General features: G+C 34.8%; 1 non-coding gene across 1 annotated transcript; it reads left to right on the top strand.

Annotated features, from left to right (window-relative positions):
• The first annotated feature begins 7,643 nt into the window (after positions 1-7,643).
• On the top strand, positions 7,644-7,750 carry LOC141676318 (small nucleolar RNA R71). The gene has a single exon (XR_012556916.1). It is a non-coding gene; the product is annotated as a small nucleolar RNA R71 (small nucleolar RNA).
• Positions 7,751-22,333: the final 14,583 nt, after the last annotated feature.

The following is a 22,333-nucleotide window of genomic DNA, read 5'->3' as shown; positions in this document are numbered from 1 at the left end:
TTCTCTCTTCTTCTCACGTTGGTTTTTTATACAGACATTTTATCAAACACCTAACAGGCACTTTTTCATCTCAATTTTTCACATGGCACCTAAGAATTTAATCATTGATGGAGCTAAGTTTGTTCCAAACAACTATGCTGCAATTCTTGATCATGCTGAAGCTCCATCTGAATTGCATTTTGTGCAAGATCTTCTTGCACACAGTGAGATTGGGTATGCATTAACCCAGCCTTCAGTCTTTTTGAGCCAACAAGTTCTGACGTTTTGGCGGACTGGGCACTTTGATGATGGTGGTAAACATGGCACTCCCAGTATTGTTTTCGAAGTGGGTGATTCATCTTATGCAGTTACTCCTGGTACAATACGCAGGGCTCTACATCTCCCAGAAGAGTGTACTTTTTCAATTCCAGAGGAATCAGCTCTTCAGGAGTTAATGGCTAATTTGGGATATAAAAAGAGTTTGGCAAAACTTGGGCAGTTGAAACGGGCTTATATCAGAAGAGAATGAAGCTTCTTCTTCGACTGCATCACCAAAGCTTTTGGGAACAAATGTTCGAATTTTGATGCTATCCCAATTCTGAGTCAGCACATCGGGTATGCTATTATCAATCAAACTCATTTTGATTTTGCAACTGGTATAATTGGTTTTATTGGGGATAGGATGACAGAGGATAGGAATGTTGTCTATTTTGCTAGATTCTGTCAACTTATTTATACTTTTTGTACTGATGAACCTCAATTAGTCAGTTCCTCAACCCCACCTTTTAAAGTTACAAAACGCTACTTTAATGACCTGGTAAATGCTGACACTAAGAAATCAGTGGTTAGACCATTACAGATTCCTCAGTCTGTAAAACAGATCCTAGTAAATGCTGATCCTGATACTTATGGATCTGTTTAATGTCCAACCAACAACAAACACCCAAAAACCATCATCCTCAGCACCTACCACTCATTCTACTCAACCTACCCTCAGGACATATCTCTAATCATATCTCTCCAGTTCACAGACTGTTCAACCCTCATCCTCAGCACCTACTGTAAAGCCTTCATCCTCCAAGCCAAAGAGGACAAAGACTGTTCCTCAAACACCTCAAAAGAGAAGGAGGATTGCCTTGAGAGATGAATCTGATATTGAGGACCAGGTTCCTTCTTCAGAACCTGTTGTAGGTGAAACTGAGAAAGAGACTTCTCAGAAGGATTCTGGAATTGGGGGATCTAGGCTTCTCAAAAGGCTTAGACGAATGACAGTTCCTGAAACCCCCAAGGAATCCAAATCAACAACGAGATACAAGAAACAGAGGGCAAAAAGGCCAGTTTCAGATGATGAAGAGGAAACAGCTAAGGAAGGGGATCAGGAATCTCTGATCTCACAAGACAAGGAATTTTCTCCAGTCACTTCTTCTCCATCAACTCCATCTAAGGAAGCTGTTCCTGAAAAGGTTAACACACCTTATGTGTCTCCTGTTCATCCAGGCACAAGTGCTGATATTGATGTTCAAAACTTGGTCGTGCCTGAAGTAATTCTCTTAGAAGCTCCAACAGCAACAAATCCTTCCACAACACCTGTTACTGATGCTGTTCAAACTCCAGAGTTATCTACAACACCTTCTCTGCATCAAGATGCTGATGATCAGACTTTAGGTGAGCATTAAGATATGGCTGTTGATCAGAACTTAGAACCAGATCAGCAATTAGAGGATGTTGAAGCCTCCATTGCTACTCACACTGTTGTCTTATAAGAAGATACTGATTCTTTAAGTTCTGATGCTGCAAATGCTGGAGATACTGGTGATGTTGCTCTAACTGCAGATGCTGATGCAGTAGGTCCTTCAGGACATGCTCCTCAACAATATTCTAAAGTCTGAACTGGTTAAGAAGTTTGTTACCAGAGAAGCACCAGTACCTTGGAGTGAAACTCCTGCTGGACAGGAGTGGACTAAGGAATGGAACTCAGTTTCATGTGTTCCAACTGAAAAGCATCTTGCTGAGCACTTGACTAAAGCTGATGAAATGTTAAATTCTGATGATTTCAAAACCCAGCTTAGAGTCACTGCATTAAGTACTAAACATCTACAAGGTCTTCACTCAACTACTCATGCAGAGCTACACAAGATTCAGGAAGAATTTATCAAACAGGAACAAGTTTGGAAAATTGATAAGAAAAAGTTCTTCCAACCTACCTTTGACAGGATTGCTTATATTGAGAAGACTCAAGATTATCAACAAGCTCAGATTGATGATATTCTGAAAAATCAAGCTTCTCAGCAATCACAACTGACTGAAATCCAATCCTCAGTGGAATTGCTTATCTCTCTTCTACTACCTGCTGATGCCAAAAAGGGGGAGAAAGTAATTAAGTCCAAATGCAAGACTGACAAGACACTGACAGGGAAGGATGATGAAAAAGATGATCAAGGAAACCCTGGAATGGGTAGAGGTCATAGTCAAGGTAGAAGATTCACATCAAGAAAAGCTGAAATCACAAGTCACAGGACAAGCTCTGATACTGGGAAAAGAATAAGTTCTGCTGCTGGTAAAAGGATAAGTTCTGATGAACTTTTAGATCTTGATGAGGAAATGTCAAGACAGTTATTTCTTCAGGAAAATCCAGGAATGGACTTGGAAAGTTTAATGGAAGAAGAAGCCAGGTTTAAATCAGAGAAAGTCACATCTAAATCTGAAGCTTCTGGTAAAAAGCCACTTCCAAAACTCAAAGGCATTGTGATCAAAGAAAGGACACTTACTGAAGCAACATTTGATAGATCACAACCGCAGATAGATCCAAGATCCAAGGGTAAAGAAAAGGTTGGTGAACCTATCAAGGTTTATGTGTCTCGTGAGGATGAAGAAATTACTGATGAAAAGGATAATCTTGCTCTGACTTCAAGAAAAGTTCTTAAAACAACCTCTGACATGGCTCAAGTTGTTCAGAGTTAAGAAATTGTAAGTTCTGATATTCAGAAGAAGCAAGTAACCTCTGATATAGCTCAAGTTAACTTGTCTCAGAAGATAGACCAAAGACACTCTTACCAGGATTCACTAAAGCAAAACAAACTCAACCTTTGAAGACTACTGCAAGTGGTTTTGAAGCAAGAGTAGTTACTGGAAAGGAAGCAAGAGATAAAACTGGATTGGGAAGTGCTAATGAAAGAAGAATACATAACACTACCAATGATCCAACTTCCTTGAGTGAACCAGGTATTGGAGCAACTCCTGAGAGATTGAATCAACTGGAATCTGTACAGATGGTTTACCATACCTACTTGAAAGAATACATCTTGTTGTATTTCATGACAGATGGTAGGGTTTATCATATAAGACAAAATGCCATTCCATTGAAGTATTTTGAAGAATTGGAGCATGTACTATTCTTACTTCAAGTGGATGACAGAATAACAGGAACTGCTGCAAACTATTTGAAAGAACAGATTCAGAGACAGAAAAGGCTTTATTATGTTAAGTCTGACAGCACATACGTTCCAAAGTACAGAGATCACAATGGTGATATAGTTGAAATGAAGTCCAACACTGCTAAGATTATAACTATCTTTCTGGGGTACAGGGCTGTTGAATTCAATCTTGAGTCTCATAAAGCTTATTTGATCAGACTGGATCAGGATATAAGAAAAGCAAAGATCAATGATCTCAGAGCTGCAATCTTTCAAATTGGTGAAGATACTGCAGAGCTTAAAGATGCCAAAAGGAGAATGATTGATGAACTTAGATATGTTGAGAGATGTTTGTTGAAGAATTATCCCAGAACAACTCCTGACATCAGAGAGATCAGATAATGAAGCCAGGTCAAAGATCTACAACTGCTTAAATTCTGATATTTGTACAGACTGTAGTTGTTATCAGAAGTTGAATATTGGTAAAGCTTTAAGGACTGTAAGTTGTAGTTATCTAGTCTAATTCTCATGCATTTGTACTTAATGTTTTTGACATCATCAAATATCTGTTAAACTTGTATATTATGCTAATTTACAAGTTGGGGGAGATTGTTAGATATATTTGATAATGTCATGGCTAATATAATTTATGTTTAGATTTCAGATCTTACTTAACAGGACAAATCAGTACTTAACTGTTGATCAGTACTTATACTGGAAGTCAGGACTTAAGGATATCAGTACTTATATTATCAGGAGATAATCATCATAAGTTAGATATCAGAACTTAAGTGCTGAAGGACGATCAGATAAGGACAGTAGCTGATTAAAGGAAAGAAGATCAAGATAAACATAAGAAGAGATATGCATGAAGAAGGAGTTCCGTGAGGAATGGAATACTTGGAAGAAAAGATATCTAATTGATATATTTTAGGAAGCAAAATTATATTCCATATCAATTAGTGATTATCTTGTAACTGTGTAGTATATAAACACAGATATAGGGTTTACACTATAAGTGTTATCATATTCGAGAAGATTATTCATTGTAACCCTAGCAACTCTCGTGATATTTGTTCATCACTGAGAGGTAACAGTTCCATACTGTAACAGAGTTTATTGTTTCAATAAAGTTTGTTTTCTGTTACTTAAGATATTAAAGTTCGATTTGATTGTATTATACACTGTATTCACCCCCACTACAGTGTGTGTGACCTAACATTAAGCATTCGCACACACCACATTTTTAGTTGTATGTTAGCTTGCGTGATTTGATTGATATTTAGTCGCCTAATTGCATTTGTTGAGATGTCATGTGTTGTTTGGTTTAGTCATCACGATGGGGATCGCTGCATTTCATGTAGTTTGCATTCATGCATGTTTTTATTTTGTTTTTGAGTCTGTGACGCTTGAGGACAAGCATCGATTTAAGTTTGGGGTTGTGATAAGTGGTATTTTATACCACTTAGAACGTCTTATAATGGATTGAATTGATGTCTTAAAATCAAGTATTTTGTGTATTTGATGCGTTTTTCTAGTGTCTTTACATTTCAGGGTATAACTTGTGTAATTAGGGAGATTTAGGGTTGTAAACGAACCGAGTCGAGTCGAGTTTTTCCTTAACGAGTTCGAGTTCGAGTTTTTTCTTAACGAGTCGAGTCGAGTACGAAAAGTTTAATGATCATATTTTCATGTTCGAACTCGAGTTCGTTAACAACCGAGTCGAGTTCGAGTTGTTCACAAACTTTTCGAGTCGAGTCGAACTCGAGTCGAGTTCGAGTTGGTCATTAATTTTTTATTTTTTTTTGGTCTTTTTTCCCAATTAGAGTCCAAATAAGACCCAACCCAAATAAAATAAAATTTAAGCCCAGTCCAATTAGGAAGATACGGGTAGAGATAGAACATGCTCATGTATGTATTTAGATTTTTTTTATGCATATTACTTATCGAGTCGAGTTCGAGTCGAGTTTAACGAGTCGAGTCGATCTCGAGTCAATCTCGAGTCGAGTTCGAGTCGACCACTTGTAAAACTCGGATCGACTCGATAAGTTAAACGACCATATTTTCTTATTCGAACTCGAGCTTGATTACTTAACGAGTCGAGTCGAGTTAAACGAGTCGAGTCGAGTCGAGCCTAACGATCAGCTCGGTTCGTCTACAGCCCTAGGGAGATTTCATCATAATAAGCCTAGGGAAGTACTTCGAACCAGTTGTGGGGAGTTGTGCGAAGAATTCAGCAAAATCAGGAGCAAAAAGATGATTTTTCTAGAAGTTGTGCAAGCGCCCGCCCGGGATATGCAGGCGACCACCTGGAGATGCAGGCGCCCGCGTGGGAACTGAGGCGGCCGCCTGGGGTCGTAATTTTATATTCTGGATTTTTATAATTCAACTTCTATTGGGCTTCGGAGACTTCTGTTTCTTGTGGACTCTTATAAAAACCTACTTGAGAGACGTTTCACAATAAAAAGCAACAATCAATCAAGCAAGGAGCAAGGATAGAAGATTAAGAAGACCATTTTAGTACACCACAACGAATAAGAGGAAGCATACGTTGTCTTATGATTCTTTTATTCGTTGTAACAGTGGATGCTAGTTTTCTTTACTTTGAACCTTAATACTCTTGTGACGTACTCTGGTTTTAATAAGTATTTTCATTAGTTTATATCGTTATGTGATTATCATGTTTTCATATGAACCCATGGTGACAATGAGTTCTATCACGGGCTAATCGTGATCATGGGGTTGTAGCGGATTTACTATGGATTTCTTTAGTTAATTGTTTAATACCTTGGTATGTGATAATTATATGATATCTAGCATAGGTTGTGCTTATTCGCCTTATGTGCGTCGCGAACATATAAGATAGCCTGTTAATCTCTTGTGAAGCGACAGTGAATCTTGAGATTTAGAACTTGCCATGCTAGCATAGGTTCATGTATTGTATGCATGATTAGTGGGTAACTCTAACCGTTTTACTTGCCCTGTGTAATCATAATGAATAACTTGCGCTTAAATTGTTATGTTGTCAAATTCTATAGACATATAGGGTCTCAACATAATTGATGCCTATTCAACTTCTATCTTAATTTTGGATGCTTAGTAGAATGGTACTTGTGCAACGAAAGTTGGCTTTTATCAGTTTCGTGTTGTTCGATTAATATCATCTTTGTTACATGCTAAGGGTAATAACAATAACTATTGAATGAAGTAGTAATGAAGTTATGATCTCATGTGTGTTTAATATTTTTAATTCAAGTGTTAATTTAAGTGTTTATTTCTCGTAGTTAATAGTAGTTAATAATTAGTTAATCAATCTTAAGTGTTATTGTCTTGACATTGAGAAATAATCATACATTGGTGAGTAATTTAATTGAACATAATTAGTCAGAGTCTCTGTGAGAACGAACTAGAAATCATTCTATATTACTTGCGAACGCGTATACTTGCGTGAAATATTAGCGCATGCTTTGTGCCTAACAATTCGCAACCTTTCTAGACCTTAAAGCGATTTCCTTTACATGCTCCTTAGCTTCCCTCTTTCCGGGCACTTCGGTGTCGCTAGGTAGCGTACCAGGCTGACGATTTTGCAAGGCATTGGCAATTTGCCCAATTTGATTTTTCAAGGTCTTTATAGAAATAACTTGACTCTTGCACATAAGCTTCAACTCCTCTATTTCAGATTTTTCATTGGCTTGTTGCAGCTGGAGTTGTTGTCTAGGTGCATACTGTGGTTGCTGAAAACCAGGGGGGTTGTACTACTTAGCTGGATACTGCTGATAAGGCTATTGAACCGCATTCTGAGTGTTGCTCAATCTGAAATTAGGATGATTGTGGTTGTTGGGATGATAGGTGGTTGGCACTGGTTGCTGTGATTGCTGGAAATTGCTCACAAACTGAGTTGATTCACTAGAAATTACGCACTGATCAGTCTGATGGGCACCAGCACAAAGCTCACAAACACTAGCGATTTGATTAACGCCATAATTAGCCAAAGTGTCCACCTTCATCGTCAAAGCCTTAAGTTGGGCAGCGATAGCAATTGATGCGTCCAACTCCAGAATTCCTGCGACTTTTCCCTGAGTCAGATTCTGGGAATGATTCTGGTAGTCATTAGCATCCATTAGTTCAATAAGTTCATAAGCTTCATCGTAGCTCTTGACCCACAAGGCTCCTCCTGATGCTGCATCAAGCATGGTTCTAGAAGTAGCACCCAATCCATTATAGAAATAGTTGATAATCATCCAATCAGGCATGCCATGGTGTGGGCACTTCCTTAGCATCTCCTTATATCGATCCCAAGCCTTACACAGAGATTCTCCTGTTTGCTGAGCAAACTGGGTAAGAGCATTCCTGATTGCAGCAGTCTTCGCCACGGGAAAGAATTTAGTGAGAAACTTTTGCCCAAGATCCTCCCAAGTGGTGATAGATCCTGCTGGCAGAGAGTGTAACCAGCACTTAGCCTTGTCCCTCAGAGAGAATGGGAAGAGGCGTAGCTTGATAGCATCTTCAGTCACATCATTGAACTTGAAAGTGTCGTAGATCTCGATGAAATCCCTGATGTGCATGTTGGGGTCTTCAGTAGGAGAACCCCCAAACTGAACTGAGTTTTGTATCATCTGAATCGTGCTTGACTTGATCTCAAAATTTTTAGCCCTGATGGTTGGTTTGATGATGCTTGACTGAATGTCATTAATCTTAGGTTGAGAATAGTCCATCAAAGCCTTCGGATTTTCTGCTTGATCTCCCATCGCTACTACAACTGGTTCTTCAACTTTCTCTTCTTCTTCTACCTTATTTTCTTCCTCAATAACTTCCCTTCGAACTACCACAACTTCTTCCTCGGCTTTATCCAGTGTTCTCTTACGAGTCCGCGAACGCGTATGCATACACCCTCGCTAGAGTACCTGAAATAAGACAAGGAAACAGATAAGTAACAATGTCCGAGTCAATGAACTTTAACGACCACTGATGGAATGCACATAAACTATAAATTAACATTGCAGTCCCCGGCAGCAGCGCCAAAAACTTGTTAGTCACTAAACACACGCTAATAATACACGCAAGTATATGAGTTCGCAAGTAGTATAGAATCTTTTCTAGTTCGTTCCCACAAGACTGTATTGGTTAACTAATTAATTCACGCACTTAAGAAACAATATATGGTTATTATTCAATGCTAAGACGGTAACAAATTGAGGTTGTTTATAACTAATAATTATAACTACGAGATTAATATTGACTGAATTAATATATATGACAAACATGGGATTCTTACTTCATTAAATACTTCATTCAATAGCCTTATTGTCCTTAACCTTAGCATGCAATGGTGATGACACTAATCAGATAACATGAAACTGATAAACGCCAACTTTTGTTGCACGAGTACCCTACTACCAGACATCCACAAAAGAGATAGAAGCTGAATAGACACCAATTATATTGAGACCCTATATGTCTATAGAATTTGACAACATAACGGTTTAAGCACAAGTTATCTATCTTGATTACACAGGGCAAGTAAGATGGTTAAAATTACCTACGCATCATGCATAACAAATACATGAACCTATGCTAGCATGGCAAGTTCTAAATCCTGAAATTCACTTTCGCTTCAATAGAATTAACACATTATCTTATAAGTTCGCGACGCTCATAAGATGAATACGCACAACCAATACTAGGATATCATACAATCACCACATCCTAAGTTATCAAACAATTTAACCAAAGAAATCCATAAATAAATCCGCTAGAATCCCACGATAACGATTAGCCCATAATCGGACTCATCATCAATGTGGGTTCCGATGAAAACATGATATAACAAAAGTAGTCTTTATAACGAGTAAATAACAGAGTATAACTCAAGAGTATAGGTTCAACAAAACAAGAATCGAGCATCCAAAATTACAACTCAAAACAAAGATTCACAAGAATAAACTAGATCGTCTTCGCCTTTGTTGATTCGTGCTATAGTTCTCTTATCGTCTTCTCCTTAACTCTGAAGTGTCTCTCGCCTGATATATATTGATATCTTTTTAAAAACAACCTAAAGATGTTTATATAGCAGCCCCATGCAGTGTAGAATTCTTTCTCTCAGAAACCAAGTAGAAACAGGAATCTGTCATCCTGACACGGAGCGGCCGCGCGCTTAATCAGTGCGGGCGTGCTGGCTTTCTGTACTTCGGTGCATCCGCGCGCTTGATCAGCGCGGGCGCGTTGGGTTTCTGCGAGAAATTATTTTCTCCATTTTTCTTGCAGCTTCGAGCCGGCTTTAATGAGCTTTTGTTCCAACACCATCTTGACACCAAATTAGCAGTATAACAATGCTAATTCACCTGATTACCTAGATAATGCCTGAAATGCAAAAACACTCGAAAACACGTTAAAACACTTAACAACTTGAGTACAAATGCATCAATTTAAAGCTTATTAGAGCATAATAAAGTGTCACAAATGCCACTAAACAACATCGACTACAAGACGATGAGTCAGGCACAGACAGACTACGGTTAGTACAATGAAACTGTATGTTAAAAAGGAAAAAAAACATCGGGTCGGAAACTATAATCGATATCAAAAACAGGAACTTACATCGGTTGTTGTTTAAAACTGATGTTAAAGCGGGTTTTGACATCGGTTTTATTTTTATAAATGATATAAATACAGATTTATAAATTATAAATTAATAGTTAAGGTTCATAATTACATCATATACAAGCTATTTAGAAAATATTGTAATGCAGTTTTTGCTTAAAAACAGAGAATATACATCGGGTTTTAACCCGGACCCGATGTTAAAGTTGTTCCCAGTCATAAGTCCATAACTGATGTCATATAAGGGTAATTTCTCTACACCCGCATAGACATAAGTAAGGAAAACTTTTAACATCGGTTTCTGGTTGATGTTTATTGAAGGTTTTCTAGTAGTGAGAGGCGTACTTGTCGCACCTCCAAACATCTTGTTGACCTTTATCAGGCCTCCTTGAAGAATATTTAAACTAAATTCATGAACAAATAATCTATTAGGGATAGCCCATCTTGAGCTACATCTTGGTGTTGGGAATCCAGTTGATCCTTCAGACCTTACTCACATGGAAGATGGTGATTTTTTTGAAGATGGAAATATCGAGATGCCCAAGTTTGGTGGTGGCGATAATTAAGCCATAAATTGAAATCTTGTTTTGTTTATTGAATATTTAAGTATTTATATTCAAAACTCTGGAATGATTAATTTAGTTTGAATTTATGCTATGTAATATATTTATAAATGGAATGTTTGAAATTTTATGTTTTTGAAACTTATTTATATATTTTCTTTATGAATAAATATGGCCAACAACCTCTCATTATGTGCTATGAAAGACGAGGAATCATTTTGTTTGGCAGATAATGGAATAACACATACAATTTTGAAAAATAAAGAATATTTTTCGCATCTCATATTAGCTGAAGCTAATGAAAACACGATATCCGGTGTGTCAGATCTTATTGAAGGCTCTGGAAGAGCAAATTTAATGTTTCCTAATGGTATACATTTATTTATTAAGAGTGCAAAGTTTTCTACCCGATCAAAGAGAAATCTTTTGAGTTTCAAAGATATATGCCTTAATGACTATCATATTGAGACGTGTAATGAAAATGATGATGAATTTTTATGTATCACGTCTATAGTCTAAGAGAGGAAGCAAATTATGGGAAAACTCTCATCATATAATTCTGGATTATATTATACTTTTATAAATCCAGTTGAATCACACAGAGTGATGAATCAAAAATTATCAGACCCGGAAAATTTTCTTATATGGCATGATCGTTTAGGCCATCCGGGTTCAACAATGGTACGAAGAATAATAAAGAATTCAAATGGACATACTTTAAAGAATAAGATTGTTCCATTTTCCAAAGTTTTTTCTTGTGTTGCTTGTTTTTAAGGAAAATTAATAACAAGGCCATCATATGTTAAAGTTGCGATTGAATGTCCATCATTTTAGGAACGAATTCAAGAAGATATATGTGGACCTATTTCCCTATCAAGTGGGTCATTTCAGTATTTCATGGTACTTATAGATGTATTGACACGTTGATCACATGTTAGCTTATTGTCCACTTGTAATATGGCATTCTCCACACTCCCTGCTCACATAATTCGATTGAGGATACAATTTCTGAATCATGCAATTAAGAAAATTAAATTGGATAATTACGGAGAATTTACATCATGATCTTTTAATAATTATTGCATCTCTCTAGGGATTGAAGTAGAATATCTGGTTCCTTACACGCATACGCAAAATGGTTTAGCAGAATCTTTTATTAAAATGATACAATTGATTGCTAGGACTTTACTCATGAGAACTAATTTCCCAAATAATGCTTGGGGACATGTAATATTACATATTGAATCATTAGTTCACCTAAGGTCAACTGCATATCATAAATATTCCCCATTGCAGCTTGTAAATGGTCAAGAAACAAATATCTCCCACTTTAGAGTTTCTGGGTGTGTAGTATATGTTCTGATATCTCCTCCCCAATGAACAAAAATGGGACCCCAAAAAAGATTAGGGGTATATGTTCGGTTTGACTCTTAATCAATTATAAAATATTTGGAGCCCATGACCGGTGATTTATTCAAGATAATATTTGACGATTGTTAGTTTGATGAGACAGTTTTTCCTGCATTAGGGGGAGACAAGTCAAAATTGAAAGATAAAGACAAGAAATATTATGGAATGCAGCCAGTTTGTCTCATTATGATCCTCGCATAAGTCAATGTGAACTTGAAGTATATAAGATTATCCACCTACAAGAAATTACTAATACATTGCCCGACTTATTTATTGATGGCAAGAGAGTGACAAAGTCACTTAAACTGGCTATAAATGTTCCTTGTAAAATCAAAATTTTGGATGAAGAGAATAAGATTTTGCTAGCAAACGAGTCTAAATCCCACTAGAAGCATGGTAGACCAGTTGGATCCAAATATAAAAATCCTAGAAAATCAAGGAAACTTGAAAAGCAAGCATGTACATCAAATGAAACCATTTCTAAGGAAGTATATTTGACCAATGAAGAAACATCTTCAAAAGATGATCAATTACCTGAAATTGATGACAATGAAGAGATCTCGATAAACTATATCATTTAGGGACAAAGGTGGAATAGAAAAAAAATTGTCATGGATGATATATTTTCATATGCAGCTGCTCTTGATATTTCAGAAGAATAGAGGATCACGAACCTAGATCTATCTATGGATGTAAAAGAAGAAAGGGTTGGTCAAATTGGAAAGATGTTATTGAGGCATAATTGAAATTGCTCGAAAAATGCCAAGAATTTGGACCTATTGTCCAAACACCTGCAGGTGTAAAATCCATTGGATATAGATGGGTATTTGTGCTTAAAAGAAATGAGAAAAATGAAGTTGTGAGATACAAGGCATTTCTTGTTGCTCAGGGCTTCTCACAAAGACCGGGAATCGATTATGAAGAAATTTATTTTCGGGTAATGGATGTAACAAAATTTAGATTTTTAATAAGGCTATCAATTCTAAAAGGGCTCTGAATTAATTTGATGCATGTTTTGACTGCCTACTTGAATGGATCACTTGATAATGACATTTACATTAAAATCCACGATGGATTAAAATGCCTGAAGCATATAGTTCAAAACTTTGAGAGATTTACCCAATCAAATTACAAAGATCATTATATGGGTTGAAACAATCGGGTCGCATGTGATATAATCGTCTTAGTAAGTATCTTTTGAAATATGGATATATTAATAATGTAATTTGTCCATGCGTTTTTATTAAAAGGACAAATATGGGGTTTTCTATTATTATAGTATATATCGATGTTAAACATCATCAAGACCCCAGATGACCTTAATGAGACGACTGAATATTTGAAAAGAGAATTTGAAATGAAAGACTTAGGTAGAACAAAACTATATATTGGTTTTCAAATTGAACATTTATAAAAGAAATCCTTATCCACCGGTCATCTTATATTGAAAGGATCCTAAAATAATTTATAATGGACAAAGTATACCCTGTGAGTACACCTATGGTGTTACGTTCACTTGAAAAGAATAAGGATCCATTCCTCTCAAGAAAAAAGGAGAAGAACTTCTTGATTCTGAAGTACCATATCTTAGTTCCATTGGTGCACTAATGTATCTTGCCAATTACACACGTTCTAATATTGCATATTCTGTTAATTTACCGGCAATACATAGTTCTGCTCCAACTCGAAGATATTGTACTAGTGTGAAACAAATTTTCAGATATCTTTGAGGATTAATGAATATGGGTTTGTTTTATTCTAAAGACTCAGAGATGGAATTATTTGGTTATGCATATGCAGAATACTGGTATGATCGCCACAAAGGAATAACACAAACAGGTTATATATTCATATATGGTGATACTGCAATATCTTGGCGATCAACAAGCAGACTCTTGCAGCAACTTCTTCAAATCATACAGAATTATTACAACTTCATGAAGCAAGTCGAGAATGCGTTTGGCTAAGATCTTTGGTCCACCATATTCGAGAATTATATGGTACTTCAGTCAACAATGGAAGCCCTACTATTCTATTTGAAGGTAACAAAGCATGTATCACTCAGACTAAAGAAGGCTACATCAAAGGTGATAGGACAAAGCATATGGATCCAAAATCTTTTTTCGTCATGAAATTTAGCAAAAGGGAGAAATTAATGTTAGGGATTCGAACACAAAATGCAATGAAAAAAGCACCTAAAAGCAAAAAAAATCAAATTTTTGCCACGGGATCTATGTATAATTAGTGAATGATTATCGAGAATGAAATATGTACCTTAACGAAGCTTTACAAGTGACTATAATGGAGGTCCAGGATGAATGAATCACAACATCCCTTTCACACAAAGATCTGCACTCCAAAGATGTCCCCATGAACGTCTGATCGTCCACCGATCACCAGAGCCGGTACTAGACAAAATATTTGCCTCTCTCTATCTCTCTTTTCTAGCCTCACCTTGTGTAGAGAATCTATGGTTTTTCTGAAAATAATTTTCAACTTCTTAACCCTAAAATTATACATCATCATGTATATATGGAGGAGAAAGATATTTAGGTTAACCCTAATCCGTTTTGGGCTTCATGTAAAACCAAAACTGATTGGGTTTTTAGATTAAAATTCAAATTATGATTTAATTAATTAAGTTCAACTCAATTAATTAAATAACTAATATTGAATTTATAATCATATTATTTAAATTCAAAATATAAATTAAAACCTCTTTTAAACGTTCTTAGTGTGTGACCCTTTATGTTATTATTACGTTAACAATAATTTTAATATTCAATAATAAAATTATAAACAATGAACGATATCTAGTAATACATCTTTGTTATCCAAGTAGTAATAATAACTGGTGATCCAATTAAACCTTTCGTGAATAATGTACAACGTAATATAATCGCTTTAGCCTTATATTATAGATCAAACTCGAGACATGCATCGTTTTATCCTTTGTAACTTTTAATCCGGGTTTCCTTGATTAATGAGTAAATTATTTAACAAATCAGTATTTGAGCACGGCCATGCATTTTATAGTCTCACTCAATTAAGAGGCAAAAAATATCACTCCTTAATATAGGAGTGCTAAATCCCATTTAGATCATTCATATTTCTTTTACGATTCATAATATACACAATGTCTATTTTTATTATTATTCGATCAAGGATAACTTTTAATAGAATCAAAATATATTAATTCTCGTATAGAAATATAATGACTCCAAGTCTAAGGACCAATACATCATTATCATTGTGAGATTAACTTATGACACTATGAACATGTAGTATCTCATAACGGGTCAATCCAGCACCATTTATCTAATACATGTGCTTGTATTTTTTACTTTAGTATCACCATACCTATGATTAATGAGATGTGATCATCGGTCAACAACACACTAGTCTCAATGTATTATTATTGTCCCTTAACAATAATACTTGACTAAGGACCTTTAGGAATATCAATACTATTCTTATAATCTCATTTTTAAGTCACGTATTTAGAGATATAGATTTATATATAATATTTCAAGAACATTTATTAATCTAACATTTTATCACACAAAATGAAGACATAATAAATTTCTAAAGAATAATCCATAAAATAATAATTAAAATCCAAATATCTCATAACATAAACATAATAGAGATGTCTTTAGAGAACACACACTAACAATTAATGTTTGTCAAATTCGCTCGTGTGAAATCCAGCAGATTTATTCACAGAATCACTTCTTACATCATCATTCGAGAAATTGGTGAACAAGATTGGAATGCTTAAACTTCGCGATAAGTTTTGTTAAAATGAGAGGGAGCTATGATTTTGAATTCTGTACAACATATATACTCTTTTTCTTTCAATAGGATTTTTCCCACGTGATTTTTCTTAAAAAGATTTTAACGAGATTTTAACGAGGCATGATGTTAGTACATGTCATAAAGGGGGAGGATTATGTATATATATGTGAATGACCTTTGATCTTTCTTCCCCTTTAGACTTTTGGCTTTGTAAATTCTTGACTTTTAATTTTTCATATTCTTGTAATATATATCTACTAATGCCTATAAAGAAGCATTAACCTTGAGCTTGTATACATATCAAATTATATATTAAAATTATATGATTTCCTCTTTTCTATATACTTTCTATATAATATTATAGATATTATTGCATATCAAACATGGAGTTATGTTTAATATGTATTTAAAGATACATGCAAAAAAAAGTATATAAGAAAATAGGGACAAAAGGAGTAATACGCAACTCGAGCGGGTTACTCACTTTGATTACTGAAAAAAGGGATCTCAAATTGTTTAGAACCGAGACTCCTTAGAGCATCTCCAATAGGGAGAGCATCTCTAATAGGGGGTGCTTGCAAGGGTGCCAACATTTATGTGGCAAGCACCTTTGGGCGCCTTCCTATTGGAGAGGTAAGAGTCAGGGGCAGATCCAGAATTGGAAGATCACCAGGGCTAAAAAAATTTCTAACAATAGTTTAAATTAACGACATCTTACAAATATAAAGATACAATTTTTCTAATAAAAAAAGAAGGTTTTGTAAAATAAGAGGCAATAAAGCGTTACATGATATTTATTATTTACCATACTTGTTTTGTCTAGCCGTGTGTAATCAACATGATTTTGACTTCTTTTTATATGGGAGCAATCAAAGAAGTTAAGATTTCACGGAATTAAAAATCTAACATATCTTCTGACAAAAAAAGTCATCAATTTTTTTGGTAAAATTGAAGTATATAATTTTTTTTATAAAATTTTAATTTTATTGATAGTAAATAAGTTGCATAAACATCTAGTTTTCAATCATCTTAATTGCATTTACATGGTCGTTATAAAAGTATGACCACTGATTAGGGAGATTCAAAATATTCTGCTTTAATTTATTTTGCAGTATCTTAAGTCTTAACACTATAACCATAAAAATACTTAACAACCATTAACTAAATAAGATTAATTGTCAGTATTATATTTGTTTCACAAAAGTAACTATTATAGAAATTTAAGGTAAATGTTAACTGATTTTTTTAAAAATAAGCACTTACTACGGAAAATATAATACACTTTTATATACACGAAGTTACTTATTTTTTGGAATTTAAATAATTCAAACACATAATCTCAACTTGTTCATTTGGTTGAGTAGATGAAACATAAGATAGTTATCTTCTTATCTTTTGTAAACTCATTTTAAGGCATATATGCCTAAATATTAAACAATAAAATATTTTTTATTTAGTTTTTATTATTATTAAACTACTTTTTTAAAAGATTGATTTATTTTAATAGAATGGAAATAAATAGGAAGAAATGGAACAAAAAGTTATTTAATATTCAAATAAACAATTCAAAATATTTTACACAGGGGCTAGATATGATTGTTTGCCATGTATTAATAGTAATTTTGAAAAATTAATTATTTTCCTTGGGCTACTACCCACCCCAGCCCGTGGTCCGCCCCTGGCAAGAGTGCTCAAAGATTGCCAAGAGAAGTTGCCAATTTTGGCAAACTCTTGACACCCCTCTTAATAACTAAAATACATTTTGTACTAAATGTGTGCAAATTACAACTTCCTCTTTTATTTTATCATATTCATTTATTTATAAAATGTTGGGACCATTTAGGCAACTTGAAAAAGTGCTAACTATTGAAGATAAAAATTGCTACATTTGACATGGAAGGAAAATAGAATAAAAAACTATTATTTTTAGTGAGTTGGAAAGTTTTGGCTCCCATAGAGGGTGCATCGAGTATCTCCAATAGGGGTTGCCAAGCTTATGTGGCATGGCACCCTTGGTTACCTATCGATTGGAGTTGGGAGGTTGCCAAAAGATTGCCTACCAAGGTTGCAAATACTTGGCAACCCCTTGGCAACTTCCTAAATTAGCAAAAAGTCATAAAAAATATCTAAAATGTATATTACTCAACCCACTTTTATATTGAACTAAATATAAAATTAATATAGAGGGCTCGCATGGACAACTTTTAAAGTTGCTTAACTATTGAAGCAAAATTTTAATAAATATTATCAAGAGTGACATGGATTTGAGAGAAAATTAAAAAATAATATATATAATAATTTGTCATGATTTAACAACTTTGTTAACAACCTCTTCGAGATGCTATTATAGACAGGAATCAGCATCGGCAATATGCCTGCCCACTGCCCGTGTGCCAATCACTACTGGACTATCAATAAATTGAAGTTGTAGCCCAAGAATATTCCAACAGCCAGCCAACTCTTTTGCATATTTGTTTTAGCTTAGAGTTTGACTCTACCATACATGTAATGGTATTCAGGCCCAAGTAACAACGCTCGATCTATAATCCAAATTGTATAGAAACTTGTAACGGAGATTCGGCAACACATATATTAATGTTCAGAAATTTAACTAAGTACACACTCAGAAAACATTTATATTCCCGTCATTAGTTATTGAAGATTGGTTGCAAAATTATAGATGTATAGGTTATGCATGAAATGAAAGAATGATTGACTCAACAAATCGTAATCGTACATATTCTTAGAGACGTCCGGTAAACAACAGAGATAACCGCTAGTTTAATGACAGTCGAACAGCTACATCAAATTTTATAAACAAAAGTATTATTTGCATCAATTTTCTAGCTGCTACCTAGGCATCATGCATGCATTCGCCGTGAACTCTTACTATGATGGTAATTGGTAAGTAGAGCCGGCCACACGGTCGGGCCGACCGTGCCGGGCCGAATTTCCGGCGGTCCGGTTCACCAGCACCTTAAGTCGTGAACGGCCTGTACAGCTACACGAATCGTGTCCTGCCGTGCCGATTTGATAGAATTGGAAGTCGTGAACGACTCGCGAATTAAACGATTTTAACGGTTCCGGCGAGTCTGACGGTTCGGCCGGTTACTAAATAAAACTACTAAGCAGTTGTCGAATAACCCCGAATAACCGCGAATAACGGTTCGGGCCTCCTTGATTTTACAAGTTGATTTCTGTATCATTTGATTTGACACTTCCCAGCTGGCCACCTCCCACCCACCTTCTGTTTATCTTTTTTTTTTGTTTTTAATTTGTACAAATAGACTTTGTTTGCAAATAAGTAATACATAATTTGTACAAATAAGTAAAACAGAATAATTTGCTTTATTACTCGTATTTTTATTTGATGAAATAATCAGAATAATTTATAAAACTAACATGTTAATAATGAAAAGAGGATGGTACTTCTATAAATTTTATTAATTAAAAAAATGTTACAATTGATTTGAGAGGACTCCTCACAGAATATAATCATTTTTTTAAAATTTACTTTCGACTGTTAAAAAATCACAAAAATACAGAAAATAAAAAAAAAACAAAAACACAAATGAAATATTTATAAAAAAAATAAAACCATCAGTTTATACAACATAATTAACTCTAAAACAAATTCATCAACTTAAAACTAAAATCCACAATTCTAAACAAACACAGAGAGTTGTATACAGGAGTGTGGATTGGAAATAGAGGAGTGTAGATAAGACGCGGGCCGAACGAATAGGCGGGTCGTGCCGAGCCTATTCGGTTCGTCTGAATCATCTCGGTTTAGGCGGACCGTGCCGAGCCGGTTACGGTTTACCAGAATGCAACTCGTATTCGATTCGTATGTACAAGCGGTTAGTGCCGAATTTAGAACCGGCACGTGACGAGGCGAATAACACGAATTTTAGGCAAGCCGAGTTCTGATCGGGCCGAGCCAAACCGCTCGTTTGGCCGGCTCTAATGGTAAGAGGGTCAACAAGAATCATATAACATGTGGGCTGAAAATTACTCACTGCTAATTTTTCAAGACTATCCGAAATTGAAGTAAATTTTTTATAAGATTTTAAACTTAAAATCACTGCTTTATATAAAATTTCTTACAAAAATATTTAGCATAACAAAGACTTCAACCTAATTGATTCCGCCATGCTCATGGTCTCTTACGAATATTTAACTTATATGTATTTACATAATCTTGAAATTTTAAACCGGACCAATGTAAAATTGAGAAACAAAAATATTGCAATATGTTAGCAGTAACATATTGTATCTTATTTTTCGGATGTCAATCTTGGTTTAACATATTATTTTTCCAAATATAAGAAAGCAGCTCGAAAAGAAACTATCTACCAAATCTTGGATTTGAGGGGTTAATGCGAATATATACGAAATTAGTCCTGATTGAATCGTCATATAAATGAATGAACAAACCTGAGTACTCTTTGGAAGTCAATAGTGCAGATCAGTAGTCAAGATTTAGTATGAGAATGGAACCAAAAGGGAGTGGACCCAACACCAGAAGTGAAAGCAATCTCTTAATGAACAGAAGGATTTGAAAAAAGGACAGAAGAAAATTCTGTAGCTAGGGGTAGCTAAGCCTAGGTTCGTCCCTGCTACACTAACACTACAGTCTACAGGAGCTGCATGCATGTGGACCTTTTTTCTTCAATACCAATTCTTAGCTCATCATCGATTCATCCACTTCCAACAAGACAAACCCCCCCCCCCCCCCTCTTATTAAACACCTCTAAATTCCAACAGTGGGAATCACTGTGTATATTGTTCGTTTTGTCCTCTGCCTGCTTATTCCATATACATACTTGTATTCCCAAATTATTACTTATTTTACTACTTCGTTTTATGTGTAAGGTTTTTAAGAAAAAATGTTTGATCTACTGAATGATGTACAAAATTTTGCAAATAAAGACATGTGGTGTGTTTTAATTAAAATATGCTCGTATATTCATATGAGAACTAATTAAAACATTTCATATCAATTAACATGTCATTATGTACAAATTTTTCGTACAAAATTCTGTACACTTAGCACTACTCGGTTTTTAATTATTTACAGTATTTATGCATCCCGCAAGGGGCACGTGAATTCAGCCACTGCATAAACACTTTGTCGTTTTATTCCTTAATATGAAATTCATTTTCTTCACATTTTTACCATAATAATTTGTCCCTAACTTATCTCTTACAAATCGTCCGTCAATTTTTTATTAATTTCCGTTAGTTTCATCAGTTACACTTACATTCCTTTCATCCTAATCATCACATGGTACAATTGATTTGCCTATATATAGATGAAAACAGTGTTTTTTTCCTTAAATTGAAAATTAAACCCTTTTCTTATAAATGTTTGAATACTGGTCAAATAGGATTGTAATTTTGGATTCAGGGACCTGGTCTCGACTTTGTGTGTATCGTAGAACTCATTATACTAAGTACTGAGCCTAATTAGACCTCAAATTGTTATTTTATATTATCAAAGTTGAGATTTTCTTCTTTCTACCAGCAACAATTGTAGAATGTATAAGGAGTCCTACATGGTAGACACCTGCAGAGACACGTACATAGAGCCTGTTTAGCATTATACTTATAAGCCACCTTATAGCCCGTAACAGCTTATCGACGAGTGTTTGTTAACCCAGTTGAATTTACAACTTATAAGCTGATAAGTTGAAAATTGGCACTGACGTACTTTTTTCCAACTTATTTTCATTTTTTCACTTTTTTCTAAAATTTTGATTTTAAAATATAAATTTTTAAATATTTTCTAATTTAAGATTTGAACTAAGATAATTATATTTAATAATTATTTGTTTTAATTCATTTATGTAAAAAAACTTCTGACTTATAAGTAAATTTATCTAAACACTTATAGAACTTATAAGTATTTATCAATTTATCACTTATTTCGCACTTAATCATTTTAAGTTATAAGTTACTTATTTTAAGATTTCCCGATCATATAATATAAGTTGTATAAGTATATATATTACTAGTTGCCTACTGTTATGCATGGCAATACATATTGGTGGCATGCATGCGTCCTGACCTGAGTAATGTGATTACTACTCTTGCATGTCATACCATTCCAATTTTATAGTACTTTTGATTCAGATCACTCTTCAGTACCCCTGCAACATAGGGTTTCGTGTATAAACACATTCACCTCCAGCTCAACGTTAATTTTACGCGCCATCCCTCTCCCCTTATTCGTACAATTTCAATAATATGTACCCCTCTTTCATCCCTGTAGAGCTGGTCCAGCAGCGTACCACTTTCAAAAACAAATCTCACATGTGAATGGGCTTGTTTTCTAAATTGATATATACTGTTAACTTATAGGTCTGTCGAGATCTATTTTTTCAAGGGCATTTCGAATCAATATAAACTTGCCAATCCATAAAACTCGTATCACAGTTTTTGGCTATTGCATTGGCATCTAGGAAACGGTTTTCAAATCACAAGGATGGTTGAAGATATATGATGATTGATAGTTTCTTCTCTTGATATCTTGATTTTCTAAAGAAATGTGCAAGAGATTTAATTTTG

This window comes from Apium graveolens, chromosome 7, assembly GCF_009905375.1.
Source record: "Apium graveolens cultivar Ventura chromosome 7, ASM990537v1, whole genome shotgun sequence".
Lineage (NCBI taxonomy): Eukaryota > Viridiplantae > Streptophyta > Magnoliopsida > Apiales > Apiaceae > Apium > Apium graveolens.
The sequence above is the reverse complement of the archived record's forward strand: the minus strand, read 5'-3'. Positions and strand labels throughout refer to the sequence as shown.